This window comes from Prionailurus viverrinus, chromosome B1 (genome assembly GCF_022837055.1).
Source record: "Prionailurus viverrinus isolate Anna chromosome B1, UM_Priviv_1.0, whole genome shotgun sequence".
Classification (NCBI taxonomy): Eukaryota; Metazoa; Chordata; class Mammalia; order Carnivora; family Felidae; genus Prionailurus; species Prionailurus viverrinus.
The window spans coordinates 83,984,786-83,993,947 of NC_062564.1; the positions used below are offsets into that span (position 1 = coordinate 83,984,786).

General features: G+C 36.2%; 1 non-coding gene across 1 annotated transcript; it reads left to right on the forward strand.

The window, feature by feature from the left end:
- The first annotated feature begins 7,508 nt into the window (after positions 1-7,508).
- Positions 7,509-7,614, forward strand: LOC125165000 (U6 spliceosomal RNA). Its single transcript, XR_007151909.1, has one exon. It is a non-coding gene; the product is annotated as a U6 spliceosomal RNA (small nuclear RNA).
- Positions 7,615-9,162: the final 1,548 nt, after the last annotated feature.

A 9,162-nucleotide genomic window follows, 5' to 3' on the forward strand; every position in this document is an offset into this window, starting at 1 on the left:
TAATTTTGAATACTCTTATAATATTAAGAAATCCACAAATATTTTGGATAACAATATTAGTACTGCTTAGGCATTGTAGTCTCATATTAAAAGATATTGATGCTTTTCATTTTGAAGTTCTTTGCTTTTCAAAATCTTCACCATTTTAGGGAGTTACATAAATAAATATTTTGACAACATTAAAAAATCATTCTGAAAAAAATTCTTACATGGCAATTTCTGCTGGTGTTCTGTTTATGAATGAGTTGGATAAACATAGAGAATGATGAGGATTATGTTTGCATTGTCAAAGGCTATTTCCAAGTAAAAAAAATCTCTAACTTCTAGCTCCTGCAGCATACAGTTGGGATTAAGCGTTATTTCTAACTAAATGTTGCATATTGTGTTCCTCCTGCAAGTTTCTTTGGATCTTAAAACAGGTATATGATAAATGCCCTGAGAGGCTTTCCTTATGTCATTTTCTTATTTATCTTCATCCAGCTTTCAATTTGAGAAGCCTTCTGAATTCTCTGCAGTTTTACTTTCCATTCAATTCACCTGGCTCCACATCTTCCAAGGATGCAGATCAAACTATGAGCTGTCCAGGTGTTTGATAATTAGGTCACTAGTCTCTCTCCTAAGATTCCTCCTCTCCATCTAAAAAAACACCCTTCTCATTTTAGCAACTCACTATTCTCCAGACTCCCCTTCATGCTACTTTACATATTTATCAGTTTTCCCATGTAGTTCCTCCTGGAGCACTCCCCTTTTTACCAGATGAATATGGTCAGAGGCAGGCACAATTATGGAAAAATCCATCATAAGAAAGATGGCCATTGCTTCTGTTCAAGCTCTAGGAAGACTTCATGTTTTTTCTTCTCCAGCTAGCTTTTCAACTTGTTTCTTAAGATTTTATGTCAACATGTGTTTTAGACACAGGTGTTTCTTTCTTTAAACATGTATTAAAAGTTTGACTAGTTAATACATATATAGTGTCAGAAGATTTAAAAAGATGTATTCTATTGAAAGTCTCTCTCTCATGGGGCGCCTGGGTGGCGCAGTCGGTTAAGCGACCGACTTCAGCCAGGTCACGATCTCAGGGTCCGTGAGTTTGAGCCCCGCATCGGGCTCTGGGCTGATGGCTCAGAGCCTGGAGCCTGTTTCCAATTCTGTGTCTCCCTCTCTGCCCCTCCCCCGTTCATGCTCTGTCTCTCTCTGTCCCAAAAATAAATAAACGTTGAAAAAAAAAAAATTAAAAAAAAAAAAAAATTTTTAAAAAAAAAGAAAGTCTCTCTCTCAACCCTGTCTCACGTTTGCCCAGTTCCCAATTGGCCGTAATAGATAAAAACATACAGAGATTTGTTATGTTTGTATGAGCTAGTACACACTTATATTTACATGTTCTTTTTTTCCTCTCTATTTTAAGGCAGAGTGAGCCATAGTTATTCATATTCTTCTGTATCATCAGCCAGGCTAGATTACCATGTTGATTTAAAAATCTCCATGCCTTAAAACTGCATAGAATTATATCTCACTCACACTGCGTGTCTATTGTGAGTCACCTCTAGCCTTGGTTCAGGTCATTGCCTCTCAAGAATCCAGGCTGATTGAGCAACATCTAGTTGGAGCAGTGCTAGACTAATGGCAGAGGGATAAAAAGGCATGGTAAACTACGTGCTGGCTCTTAAATCTTCTGTCTGGAAGTAACACATGACATATATACCCACATTTCATTAGACAAATCAAGTCACATCTTTCCTCAGGTCCAAAAGGGTTGGGTATGTATAATTCTCCTGCAGGGAGAGGCAGCGGGAGTTAGAATAACTGGTGAATAGTAACCCAGTCTGCCCCAATCAGTAATGAAGACCTCAGTCTCATTTTACAGCTGCGCTGCCTTCCATTGAATGGATGTGCCATAATTTAATAGGTTTCTAATTAATAGATACTAGGTTTTTAATCTTATTACAAATGGTTCTGAAAGGCATTATTTCATATGAATGTGAGTACCCCTTTAGGGTAATTCTGAGGAGTGAAATTGCTGGATCAAAAGCATATGTATTTGTAATATTGATTGAGATCACTAAATTGCCTTCTAGTTTATACCAGCAGCCTGTGAGAGTGCATGTTTCTTTTATGCTCACCAATACAATGTTTCATTAGACCTTTTGGACTTTAACAGGTCTGCCAGGTATAAATGGTATCCCAGTACAGTTTAATCAATATTTTTTAATAAGTGACATTGAGTATTGTTTAATATATTGAAAGGTCATTTGCATTTCTTTCTTTGGAAACTATCTGTTCATGTCCATTGGGTATTTTTCTGCTGAGAGATTGATCTTTCTCTTGTTGACTTCTGAGAATTCTTAATCTGTTGAGGAGATTATCATTTAATAATTACTTAAAAAATCAACTGACTTTTGACTTTGCTTATGTATTCTTGTTTTTTAATTATGATATTTGTATATCTATCTCTTGCTTTGTTTGCTTTGTAATATTCAAGTCTTTTTATTTGTGTAGTAAAATTTATTTTTCCTATGTATTTCAAATGTTGAGCCACTGTATTAGTTTTCTATGTTGTGTAACTAATTACCACAAATTTAGCAGTGTCAAACAACATACATTTATTATCTTATAGCTTCTGTGGGTCAAAAGTCTGGGAACTACTCAGTGTGGGGGGTCCTCTGCTCAGGATCTCACACAAAGCTGCAATCAATGTATTGGCCGGACTGTGTTCTTGTGTTCTTATCTGGAGACTCAACACTGGAAAAATTTACTTCCCAGCACCCTCTAGTTGCTGGCAGAATTTATTTCTTTTCCTCTGTAGGATTCTTGGACTCTTGAAAAAGACAGGATGGGAAAGAAAGAGAGAGGGAAAGAGGCAGAGCGACTATCAAAATTGATGCTGCACTCTTATATAATCAGACTGAGACATAATTATATAAATCCCATGATATTTGCCATATTCTGTTGGTTAGAAGCAAGCCATTGGTCCATTCATACTGACCTAGAGGGGATTTTCACAAAGACATGAATACCAGGAGTCAGGGATGATCGTGATCACTTTAAGGTCTGTCCACCGTAGTCATAATAAGAAAGGTCTTACCATGAGGTTTTAAAGACATTTGCCATTCTTAATATATCTATGGTTCATTTATTTACATTTAAACCTTTTGATCCATTTGGAGTTTATCCGGCTGTACTATGTGAAGCATGGATCTAATTTAATCTTTTCCCCCAAGGACTACCCAGCTGTTCCATGACCATCCATTAAAAAGTCCCACTTTCATATGTAAAGTCATTTAAATATCTAGAAGTATCTCTGGGTATTGTAGGCAGAGCAATGGTCTTCCAAAGATGTCTGCATCCTAACTCCTGAATCTATGAATATGTTATATTATATGGCAAAGTGGAATTCAAGTAGCAGATGTGATCTGGTTTACTAATCAGCTGACATTTGGATAGAGAAATTATCGTGGATTATCTGGATGAACACAGCAGAGCCACAGGGTTCTTTAAAAAAATTTTTTTTAATGTTTATTCATTTTTGAGAGACAGAAAGAGAGCACGAGCAGGGTAGGGGCAGAGAGAGGGAGACACAGAATCTGAAGCAGGCTCCAGGCTCCGAGCTTTCAGCACAGAGCCCGACATGGGGCTCAAACCCACAAACTGTGAGACCATGAACTTAGCCGAAGTCAGACACTTAATGGATTGAGCCACTCAAGCACCCCAGAGTCACGGGGTTCTTAAAAGTGAAAGCAGGAGGCAGAAGGAGAGTCAGAGTCAGAGTGATGTGATTGCAGAAAGACTTGACCAACCACCTAAATTTTGAGCGTGGCAGGGGCCATAAGGTGAGAAATTCAGGAAGCTTCTAAAAGCTGGAAAAGGCAAGAAAAAGGATCTTCCCTAGAGCCTTTAGAAAGAATACAGCCTTGCTGATGCCTTGATATTAGCCCACTGAGACTAATTTTGGACTCAGCCTCCATCTTTATTGAGGTATAATTGACAAATGAAAATTGTATATATTTAAGGTGTACAACATGAGTTGATGACATAATACATTGTGAAATGACTACTACAATCAAGCTAATTTAGATATCCATCACCTCTTATGTGTGTGTGGTGTGAATACTTAAGGTGTATTCTCTTAGAAAATTTCAAGCATACAACACAGTATTATTACACATGGTCACCATGTGGTACATTAGATCCCCAGGACTTATTTATCTTATAGCTTGTACCCTTTGATCAACATCTCCCCATTCCTCCCACCCTGAGCTTTTGGCAACCATCATTCTACTTTGCTGTGAGTTCAACTTTTTTATATTTCCCATATAAATGAGATCATATAGTGTTTGCATTTCTGTGTCTGGCTTATTTCACTTCACATTTTATCCATGTTGTTGCAAGTGGCGGGATTTCCTTTTCTTTATGGCTAAATAATATTGCATTATATACAATATACATATAATATTCCATTATATATATTATATATATTTATCAAATTAAAAGATATAGTGAAATAGAAAGTCAATGCTGCAACAGCAAAAGGGGCACAGCATAATAGATTAAATACTTAGAAATAATTTTTCAAATAAATGTACAAAATTTATTATTCTGGTACTCGCTAAAGCTCATGTTAATTTTGGTAGTTTTTCATTTGACTTTTTCACACTAGTTGTATAATCCTCTTATCTACAAATAGTTCTATTTGTTCTGTCCATTCTTTATCTACAAATAACTTTTTTTCTATTTTTAACCAAATCAGCTTATACAGGCCATAGAAGTTAAGTGGTTAGTGGTGATAGTGGGGTTCCTTGTACCTGATGGTAGTGGAATGCCTCCAGTATTTCCTCTGTTAACAATGTTTTTGAGGTAAATGATTTTAAGGACTTAGCCACTAATTTCTACTTAGTTGAGTGTGTATTTGTCAAATGACTTTGTAGTGGCTATGGAGAATACCATGTGACTTTTCTTCAGATGTATTAAATAATCATTTGGTCATTTATTTTAAGAAAATCTGTTGAAAGATAACTTATGTACCAGGTACTATTGTAGGCATATGGAATACAATGGTGAAGGAAAGCTTATAATAATGACAAAAAGCTTATAATAATGGCAGGAGAGAGAGAGAGAGACAATAAATGAAAATGATGATATGTAAGTACATTGACCCAGTTCCAGAAGATGATACGGAAGTGCTGTAGCAAGTGCTAGAGAAAAAAAGAAGACACAGAGTAAGGCAAGAAATCAGAAGTGCCATGGGTGAGAGTAGGAGAGTTGCAATTTTAAATAGAGTGGACAGCATAAGCTTTATTGTGTAGGTGACACTGAAGCAAGATATCTTAGGAGGTGAGGGACTTAACCTCGCAGATACTTGGTGGAAGCTTGTATTGGAAGCTTTGCAGACAAAGAGTATAACGGTGCGAAGATGTTAGGGCAGGAATGTTCCTGGAATGTTTGAGGAGCAGCAAAGTTCAGTGTGTCTGGAGCCATATGACTGAGGGGAGAAGTGACAGAGACAACAGTTTCCAGGTTATATAGACTTTTTAGGTCAGTGTAAGAATTTTTGGCTCTTCCTCTGAGTGAAACAGGAAGTCTTCAGAGATTTTGGAACAGAGAAGTGACATGATCTGACTTATATGTTAAAGTGATACATTTATTTTAAATAGTATTAATGCCCCCAATGTTTGTAGCAGCACTATTGACAATAGCTGATGTATGGAAAAAGTCCAAATGTCCATCGATGGATTAATGGATAAAGAAGATATGGTGTATACATATACAATGGAGTATTACTTGGCAATCAAAAAGAATGAAATCTTGCCATTTGTGACTACGTGGATGGAACTGGAGGGTATTGTGCTAAGCGAGATTAGTCAGAGAAAGACAAATATCATATGACTTCACTCCTATGAGGACTTTAAGATACAAAACAGATGAACATAAGGGAAGGGAAAAATAATATAAAATAATATAAAAACATGGAGGAGGACAAAACATAAGAGACTCTTAAATATGGAGGACAGAGGATTACTGGAGGGGTTGTGGGAGGAGGGATAGGCTAAATGGGTAAAGGGCATTAAGGAATCTACTCCTGAAATCATTGTTGCACTATATGCTAACTAACTTGGATGTAAATTAAAAATAAAATAAAATAAAAATTTCAAAAAAATAGTATTAATGCATTTTTTCATATCAAATGATCTTCAAAGCCATATTTGTTCCTGATACACTATTCTGCTTTTCAAAGTATCAATGGATTCTGTTTGCTAATATTATCTTTAGTATTTTTACATTGATAGTCAAAAGTGAAATTGGTCTGAAGTTTGTGTTTGTGTGTATGTGTGTGTGTGTGTTGAGTAGTATACATATCCTCAACATTAATATTAGTGTTTTGCTCACTTCATAAAAAAATTTGAGAGGCTTCCTTCATTTTTCTATGTTTTTCAATGCTTAAAGAAAATTGGTATTATCCTTTTTAAAAAAGGTTTGCTGGAATTCCCCTGGGAAAGCAGAGACATATTTCTAATCTCTATTCCTGCATTAGACCACAGAAGAGAATTCACTTTGTAGGGTTCTGTGTAGAAAAAAAAAGTAAAGTGGTAGAGATATTTGGACTTTTAAGAAATTTCTTTTATGAAATAATGCAAGGAAAAGCCTTTGTGAGTTTTTCTTATATGAGGAAACAGAATTTGATTTTGCTCTCGATGTTCAATGTGATTCTCACATCAAATTAAATCAAAAGTATTTATTGAGCATCTACTATATGATTATTAAATGAATGTATACTTGAAATTATATTGTGTCTTAAGTAATGACTGTTGTAAAAACCCATTTAAAGTTTTGATATTGCATAAAATGTTTACATTTGAGAGAGGGGGAGGGGAGGAGAGGCGGTATGCAAGCAGGGGAGGGGCAGAGAGAGACAGAGACAGAGACAGAATATGAAGCAGGCTTCAGGCTCTGAGCTGTCAGCACAGAGCCTGACATGGGTTTGAACTCATGAACCATGAGTTGAAGTTGGACACTCAACCAACCGAGCCACCTAGGTGCCCTGATATTGTATAAAATGTTTTAAACTACTAGCTCTTGATGTTTTCTATATTGTATCCTACTAATTACTCTATTCAATTTTACCATTTTTGCACACAGAGGGTGGCCCATGCTATCTTTTAAATCATCACTGTTTTCTAAGTAGAAATTGAAAGAAGAGCTAAGAGCTAAGAACTAAGAACTAAGAACTAAGAGCAGACTAAAAGCTAGAGGCTCTCAGCTTTAATAGGAAGAGCAAGTTGTTATCTTAGCCTGCACTTTCAAGATACCTTCCATAAAATGAAATAATTAGCTCAAAGAAATATTTGCATCCTCATGTTCAATGCAGCATTATATGCAATAGCCAGAGCATGGAATCAACTAAAGTATCAGTGTGGTATGTCTATATGTGTGTCTGTGTGTATTGTGTGCATCTATGTCTATATCATCTATATAAATCTGTATCTATATTCCATTGTATGTGTATATAAAAAAAAGTGCTCATTTCAACAGCACATATACTAAAATTGGAATGATACAGAGAAGATTAGCATGGCCTCTGTGCAAGGATGACATAAAAAGAAGGAAATCTTGCATTTTGTGACAACATGGATGAACCTGGAGGACATGATGCTAATGAAATAAGCCAGACTCAGAAAGGCAAATACTGTATCATCTCACATATGGAATCTAAAAAAGCCAAACTCAAAAACAGTAGAATGATGTTTGCCAGGGCCTGAGAGTGTGGGAAATGGAGAGATGGTAGTCAAAGAGTACACACTTTCCATTATAAGATGAATAAGTTCTGGGAATCTAATGTAGAACATGGTTTTATGCATACATAAAAATTGCTAATAGAGTAGATCTTAAATGTTATCACCAAAAAAAGTAAGTATATGAGATGATGGAGGTGTTAACTAACCTGATTGTGGTCCCTGTTTTACAGTATATACATGTATCAAATCATCACGTTGTACAACTTAATTTATTAAAGTGGAATGAACAATGCGGGATTATTTCTCTCTCAAGACAAGTGAAGTGGTAAAGTGATTCCAGGATTGCTTTAGGAACTGTAGTTTCAGACCTCTGGGGAGTCTTTTCTTTGATTTTGTTGACCTTCCCTCATTCTCACAATGTGGCTGCCACTATACCGAATATGACATTTTTTCAGCAGGCCTCAAATTAAAGAAAAAAGAGGTAAATGTCTTTGTATATGTTTTTTCTCTTTTTATCAGTAAATTTTTTTTCAGATATATTGACACTGGAAATGAATAGGTCAAATGTCTACTAAATATTCTCTGGCAAAGGGAAGGTAGATTGCAATGATTTCCATGAACCAATCATGATTTATTTCCTAGGGTTTGGCCCATTACTGCTTGAAACCTGAATCAAAATAGGGTCCTGTTCAAAAAAGGGTAATGTGTTCTAGGTAGACATTCAAATGTTGGCCTCAAGCGCTAAGAGGCAACACTTAATTAACTTTGCTGGGGGGGATAGAACCATCTGTGAATATATACTGTTTCATTTCTATATTCTCATATCTGAGAGTCACCAGCTTGAAGCAATGGTTCTCTTGTCTCCAACAGGTCTTCATTCATCTGTATGTTGATGAGTCCCACCCCATTTCTCCAGCCAAACTTCCTGATTTCCAGATCCATAAATATCTAATTGTCTAATCCATAATTATATTTTCACTTGGATGTCTCATAATTATGAAGAATTCAACAGATCCATAGCTCAACTTGTGACCTTGTATATCAGCGTTGAGGCCTCTCTCCTTGGCTTGCAGACTGCCACCTTCTTGCTGTGTCCTCCTATGGTGGACATCTGTATGCACACATCCTTGATGTCTCTCTGTGTGTCTGTATTTCTCTTGTAAGAACACCAGATTAGATTAGGACCTATACTAACAGCCTCATTTTAATGTAATCACCCCTTTGTAAGGCCCTATGTCCAAATGTAGTCAGATACTGAGGTAATGGGGGTTAAAGTTTCAACAGAGTTAAAGAGAACACAGTTTAGCCCATAACACCATCCAGCTTCTAGTTTCTTAATTTTGGCTATTATCATCTCTTGCCTAGATTACTGCAACAACCTCTTTTCTTTGTCAGTTGTTTTCCTTGTTCTCCAGGTAGAGTGTTCTTTATCATG